Source organism: Coturnix japonica, chromosome 5 (assembly GCF_001577835.2).
Source record: "Coturnix japonica isolate 7356 chromosome 5, Coturnix japonica 2.1, whole genome shotgun sequence".
Lineage (NCBI taxonomy): Eukaryota > Metazoa > Chordata > Aves > Galliformes > Phasianidae > Coturnix > Coturnix japonica.
Genome location: NC_029520.1, coordinates 31776940 through 31800843, shown reverse-complemented (window position 1 = coordinate 31800843; position 23904 = coordinate 31776940). Strand labels below are relative to the sequence as shown.

Genomic DNA, 23904 nt, shown 5'->3' with positions numbered 1-23904 from the left:
TCCAACTGAGTACAAACAGTATTTAAAACTGTTAAATGCAGTTAATGCACTAATACATAAGCTTGCCTTTGATAATGACCCTTAACAGTCTTAGAAATCATTAATAAGAGTGCAAGGGTGAGCTTTCTTCAGTACATCTGCCCACTTTTAGAGAGCCTCTCCAATATCCTGACATCTCTGTAATGCAGACTATAACACTGCATCTCTTTCCTGAATTTCATATCTGCAAAGAGAAATTTTCACAACTTCAAAATTGTTGATAACTATCCATTCTTGAACTAAATCTCAGCCAGATATCTGGCGACTTGTGCTGCTGGAAGGGCAGACTTGTAAATGAGTGGTAAAGTTCAAAAGTAATTAAAAAAAAATCATATTGATTTTTTTTTAAATATACTTTTTTAAAATATATATATATATATAATTCTTTTACACTATTTCATACTATTATGCAGTGTGCTGAAGCAAAATAACTGTCAGGTTTTACACTGGAAGTAGGTGTATGAAGAAATAACTATGTGAGTGTACAGTAAGTACTGCATTCTGGAAGAATTTCTTGGGGTCATTTGTGCCCCAGGATACTGTACTGTAGGAATACTCCAGAATTCCCTTCCTTGTGTCACCACGTGCCTTTCCGATGTTCAGGGGAGAGGTTTTTTTTTTTTTTGTTTTGTTTTAGTGATTCTATAGAATGTCTGCTATGAGCAACAGAAAAAGAACTACATTTGTAAAGACTGAACACATGCCCTGGGAATGCAAGAATGGATATGTTTCCTTACCCTCTCAATTTCAATCTTTGGGTTCTGTAGTATTAAAAAATGCAGCGTAAAATCTAAATGGACATGAAATTTCAAGTGATACTGCCTGAGGGTCATCCCTTATATGTTTAGATAAACAGACTTGCAGACAAGTAAATACTCTCTAATTTAACACAACAAAATAACAGATGTTCTTTTCAAGCATGACTCCTGCTTAACTCTAGAACAAGACTATACTACAGGGCACATTAAACCCCTCATTAGCTTGAATTGAAAGGATAAGTAAATGCCCTTTGACCAATTAAACTCAATAAAGAGGGTTCAAGCTCACTCTTTGTGAAGCAAGCTGGTTAAAAATACGAAAAGCATACTTCACAAGCAATATCACGCTACATAAGACTCTGCCAGTAATTTCTCAGTTGCTCTCCATTGCGAAATTAATCAGAAATAGTATAAAGCAGGGAAACAGGATGTAGAGCCTGAAGAAAGTGTAATATTAAAACAATATTTACTATTTTTTTTCTTAATTGCATTTTTCACTATTTTTCTACTAGTAATCTAAAGCTGAATGATCCCAATTCAGCAGCATATCATTAAAAGTACTCACATTACCTTTTCTGTTAAAAATGCTGTCTTATACATCCTTAGTGTGACAAAACTTCTTAGCATAATTTTTCATTTCTCACACCGCAAGGATGGACAAACCATTATGTTTGACAAGCAGTGAACTACAGAAATTATTCCATTATTTGCTATTAAAATTATGATTCTTGACCACAGCAACTAATTCTGATTTACACAAAAAGGACTATGCAATAAAGTTACAAAATGAATCCTAGTTAAACCTTGAAATATGTACTACCGACCCTCACTACAGTCACGTTTTTCAATTAAATCCAGTTACTGATTTGTTGAACATAACTTCTTATACAAATCTCCCATTACCGTATTTAAAATTATTTTCAAGAAGAGCAAGAAATATCCTGCTAATTCTATTCAAGCTTCTGAGAGGTTAGCACCATTTGGCTGATCTCGAATGGGCTGAGTCTTAGATATCTTAACTCAATTTCAAACCCTGTGAGCAATTGACAAATCTATCCAGCTGTCTTGCAAGAGTTCCTTTGAGACTTTTGACTTGAATATGATGACCACATATTAACTTTATTTCTTGAATTCTAGCTTTTGAGAAATGTAAAATTGTTTTGTTAAACACATAAATCCAAGTAGCTCAAATTTAGCAGTTAGGTTTTAGCAAAGTTTAGTTGCCGTACTTTGTACACAAAGTCGTGATAATACCAAAAGCGATCACTATACATTTTCATATGTAATTTTATTAGAATAATGTCAGCATTTCCTGGATTTATTACTCTTCTTCACCTTTTATTCAGATTTATAGCATACAGGCTGTAAAGATTGGTACCGCTTAGAGAACAACATGAAAACCCATGGGAAGGTGGACTGGCTTAGATATCTGCTGCCACAGCAGTAGCTAGCAATATTTATAAGCTCTGATTCCATTTGCATTAGCTGTACAAAATGTTGCCTTTCAGTCACCTGAAGACCATTTCAGCTTTGCTATATGGCACTGTTAACACCAAGGAAAGCAAAGGGGAAACAGTAGTGGCTGTGGAAGACAATGTGATGGGGTGATATTTAGCCCTCTGATACATTAAGAGTCCAGGACAGTGCATGTTAATTGCTTAGTAGTGGTGCAACAGACAGTTTCTTCTTTCCAAGGAGCCATAAGAGTTTCTGATTTGTCTGGCTCAGACAGGCTCCCAGGCCATAGCTGGGAGTGACAACAGAGGCAGAGATTTCCTTAGAACAAGTCTTCAAAAATCTGAAACAGAGCCCATATGTCATGCTGTAAAAAAATGCAAAATATGCTGGATCCGTAAAAGTGACACACCAGGCCATATGCTTCAGACAGAACAGCTTGCATACGTCTAGGCCTCTACACTAACTTCAGGAACTGAAAACAGTGGCTAGGCTATTCTACACTTTTCCACTTGTTAAATTTGTTTTGCTAAAGTCAGATCTATTGGAAACAAACAACAACAACAAAAAGTCTTTGTCAAAACCTTGAAGCTGATGACTGGCCAATTATTTTCTGTGCAGCTTTGAACTGTCAAGCTGTGATCAAGCGAAGTGGAACAACAGCAAGGTTTTCCAGAATGGCTGTTCAAATCCAGAGGTTCATGTCATTGTTCAAAATGGACTCAATGCTAAACACCAGGAGAGGTCAGCATGCCAGTTCTGATCCATTCTGGGCACAAAGCAATACTTTCTATTTTTGCTATTATCCCAAACACTTTCTGGCACTTCCACAAACCTAACAGATATAAATTCTTTTAATCAGAACTAACTCCCACATCATTATCTGCCAGACAACAAAACCTGCATGAACACCTCTTTAAGGGTCTATTTTACTTTGGCAAATGCCAGGAAATCCTAGAGTCAGTAATGTACCTTTCCATGCAATAGTACTACGGAGGTCCTTAAACAGCAGGATAGTTTAATGCTGTCTTATGTGGTATAAGAACTAAAATACACACAACTAAGCAGGTTAATCTTCAGCTTTAACCTCTATGTTTCAATGATGAAATATCAACTGTGAGGCTGAAAACTCCTTTTTATACATGAATAGTGAAAATATTTGCACATTTTGAACTTTCTGCAAAAACTTTCTCAAAGAGAATGTGAATTCAGAAAATGCTTTAGTAAATCCTTAATTAAAAGTAACAGAATTTATAGTACATTTCTCAGCTGTGTTCCAGACTTTGCATAAAATCAAGTGAACATTTTCAACAGTGCACAAGTCAGATTTCCAAATGATATGTGAACTTGGCATAGCTGTTCCCCTCAAATAATTGCTGTTAAAAGACATATTGCCTACAGGACATTAGGCTCAATAATATTTACACTGTCTTCTACCTTTACAAAAAAAGGTTGTTACTTAAATAAAATCCTTAACTTCCAACTTACAGTGACAAACTTCATTTTTGCTCAGTATCTTCATAAGATACTGAATGAAGGTTGTATCTTTCCCAAAAAGAATAAAGCAGATTGAGTTTTGTCTGGTTTGCCACATTGACTTTTTTACGCTCAAGGCTAGATAGCACATCTTCCTGCTGCAGCCCTGTCAGTGGAAGCTTTCACCTTGACAGCTGCTTATCACCGTGTCCACTGGGAGGTTTCCATCCCTCCCATTCCATCTCCTAAGCTGCGCTGCAAATACTCACTTATTTGATTCTTTGAAAATGAACAGTGTTTGCAAAACTGTTCACTAGTCTAACTTGGCAATTTTTAACTGAAACAGGTCGTTCAAACAGGTCTCCTAACAAATCTGAGGAAGAACTAATGTCATTTAAGGGAAGGAGTTGCAAACTGGAGCAGGAAATCCCTTCAGCAGGATATACTATTAAACTCTTACTCCATAAAATACATTTAGTGCATTCACGTTTCATTAAAGTCAGAAAGGAAGTATTCTGAGTGAAGTTAACCTAAACTATCAGAGAGTAAGCATACTGTTGCTGTCCTGAAGATCTTTACATGTCCAGACTATGTCTTCATTGTAACACCACATAATTTCAGATACATCTTACATATAGCTTTGGAATAATAAAAATTATATATATATATATAAATCAAACATATTGAGTATATACATAGTGAATACAGTTATGAGAGTCCTGTCAGAAAATTTAACAAAATATCTGTTCTGTTTCTCTAAAAGTATTCTGATAATCTATTTGACTGGAAGTGTATTTAGCTATTAGATGTCCCTACAGATTTTATTTTCTCCAGAAATAAACACACATTTGCAATAGTGGAATTTTATAGCTAGATATCAAATGTTTTCTATTTTAACTTCTTAATTAAGAAAAAACAGATTTTCTCTTTTTTGTAGTTACTCATATTTGTACAGTAGCATGCATTTTGTCTGATGAATAAGCAAATGAAAAGAAATTATTTCAAAGAAAAAAAATCTATTTTCATTGCCATTTCAGATGGAATTCAAACAAGATCTTCAAAGTTCAGACCAGACATGGACACTCATTCTATCATTTCTAGCATAAAACTAAAAAAGTTTCTTTCTTACTAATAATTACTAACCTGCCATGCCATAGGGATGTCACTTCTATTCCAAGAGGTCTTATGGTCTTCAGTACCTCTTGAAAGTCAGCAGATCAGTACCTTACATGTGTACTTATTTTCTAATGGTGTCAGTGGAATTGTACGTCAGTCATAGTAGATAAGTATGTTTTCTTCAGGTCATTTTACTTTAGACTTGATAGAACAGCAGAAAGTTCATTTTGATTGAATTTAAGTTTCCTAAAAATACATTAGAATTTCCAAATCTCTATCTTGTTTCATGAATCAAAAATAGTGACATATTTCTTTGGTAAGAGTATTTCATGCATTATTTATTATATTTTTTGTAATCAATGAATATATTGTTTAACTTTTTTCCTGACACAGACATTTTGTTTTTAATTCTTCAAACTTTTCCTGAGCAAACAGTATAAAAAAATTCTATTTTCTTGTTCTTATGTTGGAAGCAGTGCCTCATATTTGTTCTCAGGAAGAAGCAGTTAACAATAGAAAACTCAATCTCTGCACATTTATTTATTATATTCTTACTTACTGGTTCATCTTTTAAGAATTTTCTGTTAGCAGTCTATGATGTTTTGCTTTTCCTTCACTTCTATCTCTTCTTGGTGCCTAGATGGAAACTGGAATTAAATTCAAAAATTAGCAGATGAAAAAGAAAAACATGACACGAGCAAGTCAGTGGTTCTAGCTAAACTTGTATGCACTGAAGTTCAAGAATATAAAGCAATGCACTGCACTATTGCTGAATACAGCTATCCATCCCTGTTACATCTACGGAAAAACAAATCTCTACCAGGCATCATCTGTTTTCTGATGAAAACATGCCAGTTAGAGTGAAGTTTAGGAGGTGTTCTGTTTTAGTTATTAATGTTAACTCATTTACAACTTTGGCTTGATTGCTTGATTTTTTTCTAGCTGCAGTGGTTACCATCCCCAGTTCTGCATCCCACTTCTCTGTCATAAATTTACACTTTCACAGCAGGCATGTCTGAGCTGACTGTGAAAGGCATGGTTGCTGAAGAACCATCTTAGTTTACTGACTGCCACACAAACAGAAATTGGCACTAACTTTAATATACAACTTGCTTGGCAGGAGGAAGAAAGGCACATTGCAGGACCAGAAACCAGTTAGACTGTCCCAAATCAATTTATTCTATATATGAGTCAAAGTCTGATGTCCACCACTTCTGTCTGCATAGTTTGTAGACAGGGTAATCTCTTCCTCTCCATCTCAGATGGAGATGGAAAGATACAGAGTAAAAGGAAAACTACATATCTGAAAACACATCCCTAATAAAAGCTTTCACAAATATTTTACTAGTTTTTCAGAAGATGATAATATTAGAGAAAATTTAGTAACAAAAAAAAATTCTCTTTAAATATAGATGTAAGCCATGTGTTTGAAAACATCTCATGGATAGGGATATTAATATTATTTAGTTTATAAGACTGTTTTTGTAATTGGCCAGGAGATTTACAATTTTTTCTTCAAATTGGTTCTTAGAACAGTTTCCTTCCTTCACACTAAGGGATAAAATTAGTGCTGGCAAACACTGCAGCTCCTTGAAGTCAAAACAGCATTTAAGAGCAGTCAAGAGATATAGCAATTTTAGAAGATTCCTCCCATGCATTTCCTTGTATAACGTTTAGGCTGCTAATGTAATTCTGTGAGACTTTAAAAATATAGTTTCAGATCCCTGGAACCTACAAAGTCTGGATACAACTCTGCTCAAAGATTCCTCCTTTTCTCAGAGGTTTCTGGGCAGGATACAGATGACTCTCTAGCAAGCATACAGTCTTTTTCTTCTAAAAATAAACTCATGCATCAGTCACTCTGCAATTGTTCTAGCTGTACATTTTTAAAAAGTAAAACAACAACAAAAAAAAAAAAAAACAAAAACAAGAGCATTCTCCTTTCTTTTTAGATCTCTCTGCATGTATGCTTATACTGCTGTATTTCACATGAACTGAAAGAAAAAGAAAGTGCAGAAGGAAATGCATGATGGGAAAATAATGGCTTAATAGGAATCAAGCTGGACAGCTGTGAAGAAACTCTTTGCATTGTGTGTATTTATGACTTCACTTGTTGTTTTCCTTTTTTTTTTTTTTTTTCTTATATATAAAATGAGACAGAACAAGGAGCATTCATTTTCAAATATAAGCTCCCACACAGATATAAAACTGAATGTATCAGCTAATCAAAAAAAAAATAAAAAAAACAAGTCATTTGCTCAAAAATCACTTTAAATAAAATGAGTTATAAAACAACTTGTTTTTATTAACAGCTGAGACATAACTGAATTTGTAAGCTCACTTTTTAAACAACACAGAGTTCAGTTCAGGAATGACAGTGTCCTACCTTGTAAAGCTTGTAATAATCTGGTATTTCAGTAGTTTATCTGGAAGTTCAACGACAAAAATTCACAGATTTCCCCCACATTCCTTACAAGTCTTACACACCAAGGCATACACTATAAACTGGATGTAGTCTTCAGTGAAATAGAATATAACATAGCCTCTCCACATTACTAAGAAGCACAAACAGAAGAGACTCTAAGTCAGTCCTTTGCCCTTATTCTCATACAATATAATTCGCTGAAGTGAAATGCCAGGTTTATTTATTTATTTGAAAAGACTATACAAGCAGACACAGTATATTTGTGAAGTGTGTTCATCCAGTACAAAACTGACAAAGGTATGATGTCCTGATGTTTCATCTGAATGAATACTTCATACAAAACTGCTGCCAGGACACATACTGTTCTCATAGCAATGAAGGAACAATAATACACTGTCTTCGGGAAAACATAGTGCATGTACAGATTGCTTGCACTCAGGGGTCATATGACCCAACGGAAGACATCTGTCACTACAGTGAGATACAACTGTTTTCAATTTAAAATAACATGTTTAGGGAAGTAAAATGAATGCAAAATTCGTCCAAGAAAAAAAAGGTAATTTTTCATATTAACTCTTTGTCACAGAGAAAGACAAATAACACACATTTAGTTCCCTGCACTGTTCATTTAGCCTTAAAGCCAATATATTGAGTGAAAAATAATGATATTTACAAAATAGGAAATCTCTCCCAGGAAAAAGGGAATAGAAAAATATTTACTTAAACCAAACACTCTAACAGAAATACAAAACAAAATTAAAAAAAAAAAACAAAAAAACAAAAAAAAACCCACACACACAAAAAACCATAACCCTTTAAATCATCTTGAAGAGTAAAAATGTAATACTAAAAATAGATACTCTATTATTAATTAAAATAGATGAATAAATAAAAATGGATGAGTAAGGAAAGCCTAGTCCAAACCTCAACGAAGCACTACAGAAATTTTCTGTTTTCAATTCATTCACAACAATGACTAAGCAAGCTGATGTATTTTAGAATAATTCATAGTCATTTAAAATAGTCATAAATGTGTTAGTAGTTCTCCATGCCTTCTACATTTCAAAACATACTCATGCTTGCTTTCTCTGGGTTTTCATACATGTACGTATGTATACAGTGATTAAATGAGACTGTTTTATTATTACATTTATTATGCAATAAGCAAAAAATAACAACACACTATTACACCATTCGTATCTTTCTCAATTAAAATAAAGAAAACCATTTGACTGGAATAGTCAGATGCTGTGTTGCATAACCAGCACACCGTCACACAGCATTTCCTGTCCCATTTGTCAAACTGTGAATGCATCAGCCATGCAAGATCCTGCTTGGGCACTTGAGAAGACTGGAATGTTAGAACTTGCTGGAATGAGGCAAAGATTGTACATGATGTGCATTGCTTTGTACAATGCTGTAACACAACAGAAAGTACAGCAATAACAGCAGAATAGCAGTCCCAGACTGCAGCAACTGAAGACATGCTCAAACACAGCAGGAACAAAAACAAAGGAAAGAATCTGCTTACCATTAGAAGATCTCAGGCACACAGGAATCTCCAAAAAGATACCCTTGCCTCCACTGCAAACCCATAAATGAGGTCTGGGAAGAGGTGGATTCTGGGTCCACTCCTCCCAGTTACTCAGGTGCATTGCATTGCATGCACCTGAGCTCTCCTGGCTTGGTCCTGCATTTCCATCAGATATTCAATCACTGTTTCAAGAGGTGACTTCACATTTCTTCTACACTTTGACTAAGACTAAATTCTCATAGAGAAAACAGCAACAGGAACAGAATGATTTACTATATCAAAGAAATGTTTCCTTTTCATAGCTTGCTCCCAGATGATGTCACTGTGCTCTGTCACGCTTATGTACCTCATTTGCCTAAGATGGCACATAATTCCAAAGAAAGATTTCAGAAAATGCTAATTTTCCATTCTTGCTTTTGTATATGTGCTAGTTATCATTTTTGAGAAGAATTTAGTTGACATGATGCTGTTTCCTCATTTCCTGTCATGTTCATTTCAAATGTCTAAGTGCATACTTTTTCTCATTGTAAGAAATACATGCATGCAGAAATAACTGCTCCACTCACTTGTTCTTGAGGACAGATTCCCAGGGGGTTTTACTCTTTGCCTGAATTTTCAAGGTGCTTTACAATGACTGCTTTCCACCTGTATTCAAAGCCAATCATTTAAACATAAATGGCAATCAGGCGCAACAAGTTTGGGCTAACTTTGCTAAATTCACATAGGATCTTTTGGGCACTTTCTCATCTGTAGCACATTTAGAAAAGGTGGAAATATATACTTCACAGGCTTAAAACTCTAAATCCTTGGTTCCTGTTGCATTTGCACTGTGAGAGAATTAATATAACATCAGACTTTGCAACCATCAGAAATCTTTCCTCATAACCATTACCTTGACAGTCTAGCATCATGCAGGTTGAGCATCATCCAACATCATCCTGGATTTCAATACATCCAAGTTTTCTGGGTGATCTCCAAATGGTTGAGGTCTTTGCAACTAGTTACAGTTCTCCTTCCCTAAACAGGCCTGCCTGCATGGAAATCTGCAAGATTTTGCTACTGAAATGTGAGGCAAAAAGGCATCAAGTGTTTCAGTCTTAATGTTTTCAACCTTTACTAGAAGTTCTCTGGCTGCCAGCCCTCATCTTCTGCATCCTGTTGATGAGGTGATTGGTAACAAACCATCAGGAGCACAACACCAATGTTCTTTCCAGAGTTTTGACAGCCATATCTTTGGCTGTATGCTGGAGCTTTGTGTAGTCAAAAAGTTACTCGCATACAGCATAAACATTTCTTCTTTCCTTTCTGTCCTTTATATACACTCTATACTCTTCCTGATATCCTACATTAAAATTGTAAGACAAATTAAAATGGCAAAAACTGTACAAATCAGCACTGTGAACTGGATTAATATAACATTACGTGTTTCCCCATGAAATTCTATGTAATTTGTTTCATTTCATTTTTTGAGATTCGTTTGAAAGGTTTGTTGTATGTATATCTAAATGCTTAGAACAGCAAAAAGGAATTGGCTTCATGTCTCTCATTTACTTCAGTGGCTGTAGGTAGGAATGAACAGATGGTAAGTTAAACAATGAAAGATGGAAGTGACTTGGAAGGAATTAGTGGATTGTGCTGTCAGCTAAGAAAATTTTTACAAACTACATTTATTATTTTTGTCCAAGGGATAAAATAAAAGGCAGTGGTTCAGTGGAAGAACTTTGCAGGTATTTCCATACCACCAAATTTACAAATAGATGCCACCTTTAGATTTCCTTATTGAAACCTTTTGTCTCTTTTGGATCTGACACAACTGCGGACAACTATTCCCTAAAATAGAATGAGTTTCTGAGTTATCTACCTGGCAAGGTAAGTTCAATAAATGTTATATATATATGTGTTGTCTGGTATTATTATCAGTAATTATTTATTCATGTAAATCTATGCAATTTGAATATTAAGTGATCTTCAGGGTCTCTGTCATGGTTTTGTAATTTTTTCTTATTGGTATTCCACATCATGATATCATGTGGAGCACAGAGAAGAAGAACTACACATCACAGAGGACCTCACAGTCAGAGAGGAAAATAAGTCATGGAAGTGATGTTCTCTCTCTCTCACTGCCTAGCAGTGGGTGTGGGTTCTGCTTCCAAGCTGTGCACCTTCAATTTCAAAGTAAGCTCAGTTTTCAGAAAACTCTTATTTTACTTAATTTATTAGCCTCAGTTTCAATTAGTTTGCGTTATCTTGCATTCTAACATCATAGTTAGCAAAGTAAGTTTTCTTCCTTAGATCGTAGCAACTGCTCTATTAGTTTCCCTGAGCTCAGTTCCCATCTTCCTACCCCTTCCCCTCTTCCCTTCCCATTTTTGGGGTCAGGGGGCCCATGGGCCTATGCCATAGATTGATCTAGATAACTCCACAACAGTCTCAAAACCAAGCTGATTTTTAATAACTTTTGAATTCATTTCATAACTACACAGGAAAGAGAGCCACACACTCCTAGCTACATGCTATTCAGCAAGCATGGGCCAGAAACTAACAGTGTTTTCATTTACCTCTACAGGCCCACAAGATAAACAGACTAGAGCAAATATTCATGTCTCTTTGTCATCGTGTTTTTTAAGTGTCACCTGATTTACTTTTGTACAACGATTCCTATTTTACTTTGCCATAACTAAAAGAAAATTACTGTAATTCAGGGCCCACATACTACAAAGGGTAAGAAAATAATTTCACAGAAGATACTTCCAACTACTAATTGCGTTATAACTGTGCAGATATTCATCTCTGTGTAAACCAAAATTTAATAGGTTACTAAGAAAGAGAGTGGCAAATTCATTATAAAAATACAGTCAGAAGAATCTGTTTTTTCTTACAGAGGCTAGAATTTTTGAAGACATGATCTAATATCTTTAGCCAACAAATACAAAAACATCTTCGTGCACTCTGTTTTCATGGAGTAGCAGACTGCACTTTGTATTACAGCTTCTTTCAGTACACAGTTTGCTGTATTTCCCAAGAATTGCAACAAGCATTTCATCAAAATCCCATATTTCCTAACTTAGCATTGTCATTTCTTCCATCTACTTAAGAAGTTTACTTATGTATAACTAAAACTTTTTTTTATGATATCTTCTGTTCTGAACTGAAAATGTTGAAAGGGGTAACACTTGCCCAGGGTAGTGCCATTCAGTCTGGATGACTGAGTCATTTTAGTACCACTACATTTGGTCTCCCAGATTCACAGATGTCAGAAGCACAGGGGAAAAATACATACATACATACATATATAAATAAAAGTATGCATGCAGTTGGCTTACAGACTGAGAGACTGAGTGCAGATGATATGAGTCTTCTTTGCCTAGGGTCTACTTGACCTCAATGAATTCGTTTAATTAATATAATATAGCTTGCCCTGCATGTATTGCTTAGGGACAATGGGAAGGCATTTCACTTTATTGTATCACCAGCTGTAGACAAAGCCTTGTCATTTCTGTCTGTCACACATTTTCGTTCCCATTTTTGAAATCACACTTTAGATTCATCTCCATCTGGGTGAGAAGCAGGAGTGCTGTAATGTAAGTAATTTTTTATTTTTTTTTAATTGTATTTTTAACTTGATTGGATGATGAGAGCCTTGAAAATGCCATGACATAGGCTGGTCTTTTGATGGTTATAGAAAAAGTTTGCAGATGCAGTAGGCTGACCAACTGCACAGCAAAAAGAAGCTTGGGATGACAAGTACTACATTAGCACAGCTCATATGGGAAATGACATCTTTCTAACAGAGATAAGATATGCCCTGCTTAGTTCAGCCAAACAGAGATTCTTCAGATCTGTTCTTTGGCTTTTTGAATATGTGTTCATAGATTTTCTACATGTCATTAACACATTCTGTGGAAAACAGGAGAAATGGTAAATCAAATTATGTCCGAACATACAAATGTAAATGAAGAGTTTGGCTTTGAATACGAAACTCAGCAGTTAAACAGTTTATACCAAATTAGTGGGAGATAATATTTCAGTGTCAATTATAGTGAATTAGATTGCCTTTAGAAAAGAAAAATAAATAAATAAAAAATAAAATAAAAAACTACTTTTCCTAAGTGTTAATTTGCTAAATTTACACTGATGAATATGCAGTTTCTCATCCTTCCATGAGCATAGAAACAGAGCAAGTAAAGCAATTTCTGCTGTTCCTCAACATGGGGCACAGTTAATTATCACCAAATTCAAGAAATGAATGACAGTAATCTCAAAACAGAGTTACTGGTTTTAGTAGAAGGGAAAGATTATGGAATCATAGAAGGGTTTGGGTTGGAAGGGATTTTTGAAATTATCTTGTTCCATCATCAGTTCTGTAAAAAATTGTTGCCTTCCTGCCAAGGAATGTATTGGTTTTCTTTGTCCCTCTTCAAGCTCTATTGAAAGTGCTTTGAATTGGTTTCTTTTGTTGGACCTCTCTCTTGCACCACTGGACAACAGTAACCACATGTTGAAGAACAAGCCAATGTCTCATAATATATAATGTATAGTTTAATTTAATTAAAATAGTTTTTTTTTTTTATCTATGAGTTTAATGATCACTACTAGCATGTCAGAAAAGGTCAGAAATTGAGAGTGAAATAAAATCCAAGAACTGTATTCTGAAATCTTTTCAAATTCTCTCAAATACTCCTTATTTTCTTTACACATTAAAAAAAAAACAGTAATTAAGTACAATTGCAAAATATTTACAACCTTGTCAGCAGCCTTGACTTCTATTCTCTATAGATAGACCCAGATTGCTAGACCACATATCACGTTTCACTGGTAACTTCCAAATCCAGCAGTACTAAACATAGATGTATCAAAATAATCACACAAGCAAACACCAGTTAATAGGGAACACCGAACCCAGGGACATGAATAAACTTCTAACTGGAAAACTGACTTGAAGCACACATTGAAATTCTTATACATTCCTCACTTTTTGAAATGGAGTATCTAATATAATCTTCTTGTATACTCAGTAGAGAAAAAAAGCAGATTATGAAGACATGCTTTTGAAGGAATGCTTCATTCCATTGACTGTACAGGAAGTCAAGGGTGGCCAGGTCACTAACTTAAGCACCTCAGTGTTGTGCAATGAATTTTGTAGATGCTAACTGTCAAAACTGATGGAAAGTACACACCTGTAAGGATAGAAATTGGAGCTCTTCACCTTAAAGTAAATAAATAAGTATACAGGTAAATGTGGAACAAATATCACTTGGCTCTAGAATCACAAGGCAGCAATTACAATACTGTTCCAACAACTGAGTCTGATTTGTAATTTGCCTGAGGGATTACAGCCCCACATCTTTCATCACATCCAATTATAGCAGTTAGGGTAATTGTCATCCATTCTGTAAAAGCTTAAAAGCTTACTTATGTCCAGTTGTCTTCTATAATGGCACTTGCATCTTACTGCAAGAATACTGACACAGGTAAAAATCAAAGCTTCAGACTCTGATGTTTAATCAGCTCTCTATACCTATGAGAAAAATCAAGAAATATCAGTTGTTATCCCTTTAGGATCATGAATTTTAGTTTCTACAAATACATCTGACTGTAACTTCAATTATAAGTTTGTTTTACTTTCAAGAGACTGAGGCTGTACAAAATTTATTGGACAGGAAATACTGCAGGTATTACCATAGAATCCATCGATGCACTTAAGAACATCTGAATTTAAAAAATATATACTGAATGCAAAATTGAGTTTTTTAAATTTTTTAGTATTTTTCATTTTAGTATAATATATTTCAATAATGTAATAAAGAAAGAAACACAAATTATATAAAAGTGTGGACAAGACTACAAAAAAGCTACCAATTGCATTTAAATGAATTGGGCGTTTTAAGAACAGTAAGCTTTGCTGAGTGAAATATACTAGCAAATCCTTCTGTTGTATGGCATTGAGCATCCAAGTAAGATGGAATATCAGTAAGAAAAAAAAGATTTAATAACCAGAGTAACGAGTAATATATATTCTTTCAAAATACTTTGAAATGAATTCCAAAGTGATACAGAAGTGCAGGTGTTTCAGTTACACGATTTAGTTTTAGTCTGTATCTTCATAATCAAAAGGAAGTTTTTATTAATCAAAGAAAGGAAAATGAACTTGAGTGGGGAGATAAAATAAATACAATGCTTATTTTATTAGAGAAATGAATACTGCTGTAAAGAAAAGCTATGTTTAAGAATTATCACTATTATTTTTTTAAAATAAATATCTTCTTAGCAAGAGATTGAATAGGAACTGTTACAAACCCAACAATTAACTTATAAATTAAATCATCCTAAACTACGAATAGAATGAGCCTCTCTGAGCAGTGTAAACCTATTGATGAGGACAATGACTCATGGAGCAGAAGTATTCTGGTTTTACTTCATTTTAGACAGGAATGCGATTATTTCCTTTTTTTTTTTTTTCTTTTTTCTTTTTAAGAATGCAGTCATCAAGTTATCGTTATGACTGGAAAAAAAATTGTTGCATACAGTGAGTAGTTCCAAAAAGTGATATTAGTGTAGTTCTACCTTTTATTTTTATTACATAATGTATCAAAACATTGGAATAACTTTATGTATTGATAAGTAAATTATGAATATATTTAATGGATACTCCTGTTTTGTTAAAATGTTTTTTTACTAAATATCTTGAGATACAGAAAGCCAGTCAATGAATGATAATGTTAATAAACTTGACCTCTAATGGTGCTTTTCTTTTTTTTTTCCCCTTAGTCTTAAGCCTTCAAAAAGGGAAATGGAAAGCAGTCAAAAAATCTTGGCTGATGGGTGTGTCTTTAAATAGCTGTCTCCTGTGCAAGTTATCTCAGTCTTGACAAAGGCTTATGAACATGAATATTGGCAGCTTTCCACTAAATAATGGAATAAAGACACAATGATGTGTCTGTTACTACCTTACACAATCATAACAACAGTATGCTCAAAAACAGCTCATAGCACCCTATAACTAGCTCTTTACCTTTACAGTCTTTGCATGATATTGTTAAAAGCATTTTTTAATATATACAAAAGCCTATTGTAAGATTTTTTGGGGTTTTTTTTGTTTTTTTTTTTAAATATAGTGCAACCTAACATTTTAAACAAGTTTTATTTTACATTAAAACAAGTATTTGAAAGTACTTGCACTCATAAGCAATAATGTCATTATCCAAAGTATTTAGCAAAATAAATATTTATCAACTTGGAAATCACAAAGTACAAATTGGACCAACAGAATTCAATAACCATGACTATTTATAATTAATAAAAATAGTATATAATCTGAAATTCATTCTCAAAAGGAAATCATCAATAACAAATTAATATTTCCTCTTAATACTGCTGTAGCCCTTAAAAAGTGAATCCAAAAAATGAGTCTAATACACATAAAACTTTAAAAAATAGTTCAGTGGAATTTTTATCATTAGCAAAAAATAAAGAGTGAACAGAGAAACAAAGACAGTATTTTCATTCTGGTGAGAGAAAATAAGTATAATCAAAAATGTTCTAAAGTAGAATCTGACTTAAATTTTTACTGTAACAAGTTCAGAAAGCCAAGACAGATTGCTAGCTTCATCATGCAATAGCATATGTTAACAAATATTACTAAAAGTATAATGAATAGCAAACAGTATGTACATACTATATTTTGTGTTATGAAGAAGGGATGGCAGTTTAACAGATATCTTACCAAAGACTGTTAGAAAATCCTGTAGTGTCCCTCATATTTTTAAACAGTTTCAGCATGTGATTTTATCTTTAAACTCTAAATATCTTTTAGTGGTATGCTACTAGCATAGAATCATAAAAACAGAGATTATTCAACTCTATAGTTGAAAATTAATTTATTTTGCACAGTTGCTAAGGGTCTTTCTTAAATGTTCTAGTGCTTATTCTCACAACATTCTAGAGCTTTCATTCATTTCTCCTGGTAGAGATTGCCAGCTCCTCAGAGGAGCTGACTGCAGGGTGATTTGACAGATGTGAATGGTACAGCAAAAGAAACATCCTCCTGTTCCTTCTACATTAAGAAAATCTTTAATTTCAACTGCACTGGATAGATGCCCATATTAGTCACCAACACAGTCTGTCATTTTAAGGGTTAGACAGAAAGGGTAGGACATAGTAAAGAAGAAAACTGAGACCTTGTACATACTGCTGTTTCTTTAGCTACTGTACTGGGCAGCTACCATGTGATAATGGGACATCAGGTCTTAAAAGAGACCACAAGCAATATATGAGTATTCCACGTACTACATATATTTATTTAGAACCTATTCTAAGATTTCATTTTACATGTGGGAAAAAGTTAGCAATCTGACTCAGCATGTTAGAAAACTACAGCAATCACAGTTGATGTTCGGAATCCAGCATGCAAGTAAGTATCTGCAGAATCCTAAATAATCCAGTGTTTGTAGGGCAATGCACACCTTAAGTACGGTCTTTCATGGTATAAGTGTCTAAAGCAGGAGGACATATGTTCAGGAAGTGTTGTAGAGTCTACTTAGATTAGAATGCAAATCAGCATACAATTGGACTTCTTTTGCCTAGCAAAAAAACCCAGTTCCTCTTTTGCAAACCTATCTTTCCTAGATAAAAGTTCTTCTCACAAGTTTGGCCAGCCTCTTAGCAAAGACAGTTTTGCCTCAGATAGACAGTAGCTCAATAGGATTTCAGCTTTATGCATTTTGAGAAGCATACTGTTTACCACTGAATGAGTATAGATAATCCATAGCAGAAAAAAAAAGTCTTTCTGGCTGAATTTTTAGATTACTTTACATGTCTCCTGGAAACCTGAAATAAAACACAAAACATCCTTGTCTAGGAAAATGCCATATTTTCATCCCATTTATATATAGGACTTTTTAAAATTACACAGTAGAGAAATTACTGCAGCTTTTCCTTGTTTATGTGGAAACATTGTACGGGGTATATGCAACTTGCAAAAATTTGGCATTTAACAAACACTTCTCTGAATTGTATTACTATATGGTTATAAATATGCCTGCAACACAGTACAATGACTCACTGCACTGGAAAGCTATCTTCAGAGATAACATATATGCTCATTGATACCTTCACAGTTATATTATTATCAGATAGAAAAACTAATGTTTCTGTCTGTAGACACTTAAGCAATTCTTCTTGACATAAATGAAAGGACATGTCAGAAAGCATTCTTTTTTCTTAGTTGCTTTTTACATACAACAATCAATGACTTGCTGATATTAAGAGTGCTGCTGCAAAAATAAATTCTGCTTTCTTTATACTGTCAGCCCATGATGTCAGAGGCTGATAGAAGTGGTATTGCAGTAGAAACTGAACCTTGCCAATATTCTCCTACATTTCATTGCTGTGTGACAGATGGTAGCAGAGGGGAAATCCAACAAAGCTGTGTCTGACATGAAAGTACACATGAAGCAAAGGTGTGGAATTAAACTCCTCCGTGCAGAAAAAAAAAGGCACCCGCTGACATTCAGTGATGCTTGCTGAATGTTGATGGAGACTGCACAGTGGATGTGAGCACAGTGAGGTAGTAGGTAGTGCATTTCAGCAATGGCAACAGTGACACTGGCTCACCTTTGCTGTTGCACAGTCTTACAAGTGTAGAACAAGAGCCCATGTACAGTGTTGATGAAAATGAGTAGCTAGTGATGGTGACTATGCTGAAAGAGGTTTTTTTTGTTGCTGAGACTATCAAATAGCATTATTGTGCTCTTCATATCTGTTGTAGTTTCTATGGAAACAAATAAGAGACATAACCTTCAGGCTGGCCTTCGTATATCAAAATCTTAGACTTCTGGAGACATATCATCAAAAGTTAATACTTTCCTCAACATATAATTTCAGAGAGCCCTAGGCAGTGCTATGCAATTCCCTGAAACTTCTTGTTACCAAGCTGTGTATTATGTAGGCTTACATTTTCATAGATATGTTAATTTAAAAAAAAAACCAAAAAAAAAAAAAAAACATTGCTACCTCACATCTAGTTTTGCACACCATCAGAACAGCTTGAAGTGTTTTGGCTTAGACTTTAAAATCTCTGTATCAAATATCATTTTCAAGTACTTGGCCCCTAGGATTCTCCTTGAATCTATCCTCCACTGCCTTTTTCTTTACTTGTTCCCAGTGACATTTTCTACACCATAGCTCCCAGCTATCCCTCAACCACAAAGGTAGTTGAAGCAACTTCCAAAAATACCAGCTCCCAGGAGCAGTTGTTCGGTCTTGGAGTATGAAATGGTCTCCACTTCATTCAGTAAATGAATTCATGATTCTGAATTCCCAGCTGACATTAATAGCAGCAAGGAGCAAGAAGAGAGTTAATGTTAATTTCTGCAGGTAATGCATGAAAGCAGATAGGGAAAGCTTGAAAGGTCAACATCTGCTGTCATACCAGAAAGTTGCAAAATTTGATTGGCTAGTAAATGTCAACACCATGTTCTAAAATCTACATGCTATCCTTTCAATTTAATCTTAGTTTGCAGCCCAGCTAGAGATCATGCAGCATGTATAAAAAACCCCCGAGTTTGAAAACAGAGTTGTATGATTGCCTTCCCATGGCAATGCAGCAGTTGTAAATTACAAACTTGTCATTTAATCAGTGTAGTAGGCAGTATACTCTTTCAGCTTCTTTATATCAATTTTCAGGGAATGCTGAGGAATCCGTAATGACTACATACCATAAAGAACTGTAGCTCTAACTGTTGCCATGGTGTTATGTACTACTCTCCTTAAAAAGCAGTGACTAGAATGTGAAACAGATAATGAATCTAATTGATTGTACCCTGCACCTCACAGAGATGCTTCATTTTGGTCTCTTCCTTTGTTCCCAGTTTTGCCTCACAATACATCAGACTCAGCACATTGTTTACATTAATTTAGAGAGCAGATGCACTTTCTAAAGTAGAAATAAGACCAGTCCTAACCAATGAAGGTGAAAATCACATCTCCTTTCTCTAGATGGAATATAACAGCTGCAGTTGGAAAACATTTTCAGACTCTGTTTATGTAAAAGTCTCTGCAAGGTATATTGAACTAGTGAAAGCTAGTGACAGAGGGGAAGAGAGTGTACGTGTGTCCACATCCAGATAACATAAGTTATCATGCATCACACCAGTAAAATGTGATTGCAAGACTATGGTCCTAAATGTACATAATCATGTTAGGTATCGTACTGAACTAATCGTAGAGCTGCACAATACAGTTTTGCGCTGTCTGATGAAATTCTGTGTTCTGCCTAGTTTTTGTCAGTTTTGCTTTACATCACCTAGCCCTGACGTTTTAATCTCTGTGGTTTGACTCAAAAGCACTGTGACATAACTTGCTTAATTCACCCGATGCAGTAGTAGCAGAAAGGAGAAAAAGAAGACGCATATCCTTCTTAGTGAGTTGGAGATGAAGTTGCTGTATGAGTCAGTGAATAGAACAGAATAGAAGAGAGGGCTCTCATATCATATGCACTTACATGAGTGGATGGTGATGCCATCTCCATAGTGGTCATGTTTTCAATGGGAAGCCCTATGTTTTTAAATTTTCCAGTAACTATGGGTAACCTGGGGGAGGAAAATAGAATAAAGAAAAAGAGAATCATGAAAATGCTTCCAGAAATTTGAGAGCTCTCACTAATTCTGTCAAAACACCCTACATAATATTTCAACATTTTCATGAGTTCATCAGGAGACAGTTGTGCAAGATTCACTGTATGGAGACAAATCAGTTGTTAACTCCATTGTATGTTAACACATATGGCAACTGATTAAGAAAATGAATTACGTCCTTTATTCCCCTAACACTAAAAATACTACACAAATATGTTTTTGCTGTATACATGTGTTGCGAAAAGCAGAGATAAATGAGAGAATGAGACCACAGAATGGTATTATCAGTGCAAAGGCCTGTATAGAAAAAGTGGTAAAAATCTCAGAACACATAACAAAAATCTCAGGTTTTGAGTAATTTTTAAAAATAGCTAAATAATCATACTTTCCTTACCAAAAAAACCTGTGAAAATTCAAGTCACAGAAAAGAGTATTTGGGAGTTACAGAAAGTAGTAGAGTCATTTAACTGGTTCCACCTTTTTATTTACTCCTTCATCGCCCATTGCAACTCCATTTAGGATATTATGGTTTGTAAGAAGATATAGAAGGTCAGAAAGTTACAAGGCTTTCAAAATTCTAGTACTAATACTTAAGACTAATTCCCAGAGTTTCTTGATTCTTTCTGAAGAACTGCTTAATTACTACTATTCCTATATTATATGAAAAAAAAAATTAAATCAGGAAAGTATAAAGAAAAGCATGTAAATATTTTGGCAGGCACACGGTCCTCCATTCACACACACACACACCCCCCTCCCAATGCCACTTTCAGAGGTGGTCTGAGCCAAAAAATATTCCCCACCTAGCTCTGGCTCTGTATCTTGCAGTCAGTTTAACAACATAACAAAGGTTCTTTCAGCTTCTAAAAAATCATTTTTCACAGGGAGCATATACTCAGGCAAGACCTTGAGAGGATTGCAGAAATTATACTGTTTGTGTCACTGTAATCATTACTTAATAGGACAACAGATATTCTTACTCTTTTATGCCCATCTAGTTATTTTACTTTTTCCTTTAATTTAAATGCACTATATTTCCTGTGGCTCTAGTGAAACGCACCAAGAGCAGGACTGATGTTATGGAACAAGTTTCTCTTATCCTGCCAGTTACTTTGCCTCTCATCAATCTGGTATATGTGTCCCAGATCAATTGTGCATGGTTGCTCTAATACCTCCTCTTATAATTTGTCCTCCTTATCTCAATCACAGTTACTGAAGCAAAAAAAAACTTGCTCTACATTTTGAATATAATTAGATGAGTAATTCATACATGAACCTACTCATTATTGATTTTCTTTAAAATTCCTTCTCTCCCAAAGTTATGTGTAGTAGAAATAGTACATCTGCTCACACATACATTTAGATTGTTAATGATTCTTTTGAACATCTGTTTTACTGCTTCCGAACAGTTGCGGTTTCTTTAAGAAGGCACAAGGGACTGGACCCATGCCACTTCAAACTTGGCTATTTTTTGAGAAAAACACCTCTGGGAGCCATTTGCATATCTGGTGCTATATCGACATGAGCTATAGCTCACCATTTCATCACTTTTCCCATTATGTTATTGATCAGTCTGTGCAGTAATTCACTACTGCAGCACAAACTTTGTGGTTTTGTCTCACTGCTTACCACTCAGATACACTGACTATGAAAAGATCATGACTATTAAGGCCCTTAGTCAAATAGGATATGCCACTGAACAACAGACAGTATAAGAACATTTTGGTGGCGTGCCACAGTAAAATAAGTAGCAACAGGCAGAAAGTGGGAAGTTCCATATTAACACAAGGAAGAATTTATGCCTAACTGTCTAAGTGTTGGAGCACTGGAACAGACTAACCAGAGAGGTTGTGGAGTCTGTCTCTGACAATATTCCAGACTAATCTAGATGTCTACCAGTGTGATTTGCCATATGGAAGATACTTCAGCATACAAGTTAGACTCAGTGTCTAGAGCTCCATTCCAACCTCTGCAATCCTGTGATTCTCACATCAGAAAAATCACCTAGGCAGCAATTTATATTATAATGTTTAAGAAGCCGCAAAAATTAACCACACATTTTCGTGTGCAGGAGGACACATAATGATATCGTGCATTCACAAGCAAAGGTGAAACATCTACAAAATAAAATAATTTAAACTAAAGTAAGAGATTTAGGGCCTATCACCCTACAATGGAGAGTAGGGTGAGGCAAAACACTGCATAACTTCTTAATTCTCAAATAAATTATCTGTGTTTCAAATACAAAATAGCCCCTAAGCTGATTACAAGTCTGCTTTCTTGCTGATTGTACCATCTATGCAAACAATGCAGTGATTTATTTTGATGAATCAATATATGCAGAATTAATTACCACTGATTTGTAGGACAGTGGTAAATGACTACTAGCATAATTTTTGCTGTATGTGTGCCCTGCAGCTACTGCTCAACACAGGTGTTAAAATTGAAAGAATATAGATGGGGGACAAAAACCCTAACTATGTGTAATGCCTAACTTAGCTCCACACTGATTTGATTTTGAGAAGTTAAATAAAATCCAGCCAACTTCAAAATTATCTATCAGATATTGATAACTTAGACTTTTAAGCCTCCATTCTTATACCTGTATAGGGAAAACAAAGAGATGAGCTCTACTTGGTTAAAGCTTATCTCTAGCAAGGGAAAAAGTTCAAGGTTAAAACTACTGAATTTTCTAGTTTACTGCTAGTCATCATTGAAGATCCTCCCAACTCTGATAGAACATCACTGGACCTAAAACATCTCCTACTTTAGTAAGCACTGTAGATTTTCATAAATTTTAACTCAGATTGCAGGCACATTCTGCAGCAACATAACAGCTGAAGGTGTACATTATATCCAACCTGTGCTTAAGTATCACATACAATGAACTTTGATGTGAGACTGGCAGAGCACATTATTCGACAGAGGATTCAATGAAACTTTTGGATCTGTCAGATTCATACTCCAATCTCAACAAGCCTGAACATCATGGATGATTTCTAGAAAAGGGAGAACATTTTTTTGCTTCAAAATTCATCCAAAGACCTTTATTATCTTAAGTCCTCTTGTGTAAAACATAGGAATTCAGTAATTGATGTAATATTTGATTCCATTGTCAGTTCTGCAATAATTATGCTTATTTTAGAAATCTTTGTATATGGCATAAATGAACTGATTAAGCCAGCTGCAGCTGAAAGTTCCACATACACTTAACTAGTATTTCATAGTCTCATACAGATTACCATTTATAGGGTACTTAACACTTAATGCTACATGTGGCCCTTCAAAACTCACAATATATAGTAAAATATTACAGAACAAAATCATAGGAGTATTTTAACAAAAACCCCAAGACCACTGTTAAGTGGATCAACTAAGTAAAGCTTAGTTAATACACAGAAACAGAAATTGACAAAATTAGATAGCTTGGACCTAAAATTGTCAAGTGCCTCCATTACACAAAAGTTG

The 23904-nt window shown here is 34.8% G+C and overlaps 2 long non-coding RNA genes across 8 annotated transcripts in view; both read right to left on the bottom strand.

Moving 5' to 3' along the window:
* Positions 1–10865, bottom strand: part of LOC116653488 — a 53621-nt gene extending 42756 nt beyond the window's left edge. For all 5 annotated transcript variants that reach the window (XR_004307401.1, XR_004307403.1, XR_004307402.1 and 2 more), the window contains exons 1-2: positions 7231–10865; positions 5404–5491 (exon numbers count right to left, since the gene is read on the bottom strand). This is a non-coding gene — a long non-coding RNA (uncharacterized LOC116653488). The remainder of the gene's footprint in view (positions 1–5403; positions 5492–7230) is intronic.
* A 725-nt stretch (positions 10866–11590) lies between these two features.
* The window catches only part of LOC107315030, a 193397-nt gene continuing 181083 nt past the window's right edge, over positions 11591–23904 (bottom strand). For 2 of the 3 annotated variants that reach the window (XR_004307398.1, XR_004307399.1), the window contains 3 exons: positions 20304–20391; positions 14216–14321; positions 11591–13980 (listed from right to left, as the gene is read on the bottom strand). This is a non-coding gene — a long non-coding RNA (uncharacterized LOC107315030). Of the gene's footprint in view, positions 13981–14215; positions 14322–15541; positions 17630–20303; positions 20392–23904 lie in introns of those variants that run through there. The other variant, XR_004307400.1, reaches the window with a different exon arrangement.